Source organism: Fonticula alba (genome assembly GCF_000388065.1).
Source record: "Fonticula alba strain ATCC 38817 unplaced genomic scaffold supercont2.9, whole genome shotgun sequence".
Lineage (NCBI taxonomy): Eukaryota > Rotosphaerida > Fonticulaceae > Fonticula > Fonticula alba.
In genome coordinates this window covers 1,058,374-1,060,210 of record NW_009242979.1, presented here as the reverse complement: position 1 = coordinate 1,060,210, position 1,837 = coordinate 1,058,374, and positions in this window count along the sequence as shown.

Here is a 1,837-nt window from a genome sequence, read left to right as displayed (position 1 = left end):
GGGGGGGGGGCACACGGTGTTGCGGCACCCGGTGAATGGAGTAGAGGTGAGTAGGTCGGCGAAATGGGCGGCGGGGGGAGACAGCCGGCGAGGTGGGAGATCAGGCGGTGACGGGTCGGCCCCTGCCGGACCGAGCCCCGCCCCGGCCCGAGAAAAGCACCCCCGGCTTGGCCGGGCCACACCAAAGAAAATGAGACCGAGGCCACTCCACCGGCCTCCCGCCCCGGCCGAGGGACAGGCACCCTGGTCCGGGCCTCCTCCCGCGGCCCTGCCCCATCGCCCTCGGCACGGCGCGGCCCGGCGCGCCCGACGGCGGGCGCCCGGGGACGATGCGCCCACCCTGCCCCGCGATGCGGTTTGATGAGAATGGGTGCCTCGCACACACTGCGCACCCCTGTAGCCAGGGTGGCTCTTGGTGGTTGTATCATGATTTCGGGCCCCTCTCCGGGCATGGCGAGCCCTGCTCGATCTCTGCACGCGTCCATGAGACCGCCGGCAAGCGGCAGCCTCGGGCGAGCTCCGCCGGCAAGACAACCCGCCCCCCGCGGAGGGCGAACACCGGCATTCCGCCTCCAGTCAGCCGGCCTCGTCTGCACACGCCCCCGGGGGGCGACTCAACAGTGGGCTTGTGGCTCCCTCTCGGGAGCGCCGGTCCCACAGACACCCTCGGCCCGCGCCCATCACCGTAAACAGCCTGGTCGGCCTTCGGGCGACAAGCCGCCATATGGGCTGACTCCTCTGAGTGGGGCCCGGTTCTCACCGGGCGGATCTCCCTCGCAAGAGGCCCCGCTGTGGCCCCCCCCCACACATACACACACACATTGCCCAGGCCGACTGAGCGGGCAGCCGGGCGCCCGGCGGCGGGGCGCCTACGCCGGCGACCGGCGATGCTGCACACCCAGTTGGCTGGCAAGCCAATCCCGAATGGGTGATTGGCAGCTGCCCTTCTGGGAGGACGAGCGACCTGGCCGGCCCAGAGGGGATAGGCACTGAGCTTCACAACAGCGGCGGGTCCGCAAGTCCGGAGCGCCGGGACACCGCCGCGGTGGAAGCTGTCCCCAACGCCAGAAACCGCCCTGTGACCCTCGACGGCCCCCACGAGGCCGAGGAGGGGCAGGCCGGCCATGTCGAGGACCATTCCTCGCCCGGAGGAATGCCACCTACACATCCATAGCCACGATGTCCGCGGCCGCCAGAAAAAAGGCCCCGCACGGGTCCCCAGGCGCCGCTACATGGGCACCTCCGTGGGGGCCCCTCTCGGTGACCCAAGTGCCAGCTCCGCGATCTCACATGGAATAGTAGGAGTTAATGTAATCGGCCATGAATATTAATTGACTTGAAGCGTCTCTCGCCCATTCCAACGCATGTGATCCCTCCTCGTTGCCAACACTTTGTCCGGGGCCCGAATGCCGGGGCGCCGGCCCCCCATAACCCATAACCGCCGGTCGGCGCCGGCCCTGCTTTGGCGGTACTTGCCCATGCAGCCGGGGGTGGGCGGCCCAGGGACGCCAGCCCATCGCGTTGGGATCGCGACGTCCGTGGGTTTGGTGCCTGGCAGGTGCGCGCGGCCCGAACCGCGCCTCCCGGCGGATCTACTCGTCCACGGGTGGGTCAGGCTCCCGATCGACACGCGCTCCACGCCCCCCCTGCCCCTGCCCCGATGTGGCAAGCCCTCCGGACTGGCCGATCGCCCGGCCGGCCGGGCGGTCCGCTGGCCCAGAGGTCGGAAGGACACAGGGCCGGCCGACACGCATGGCCCCCGGTCCCCGGGCGACTCCCCTGGCATAGGGCCCCTCCGCTGCCAGTCTGCCCCCCCCCCCCCCCCCCCCCCCCCCCC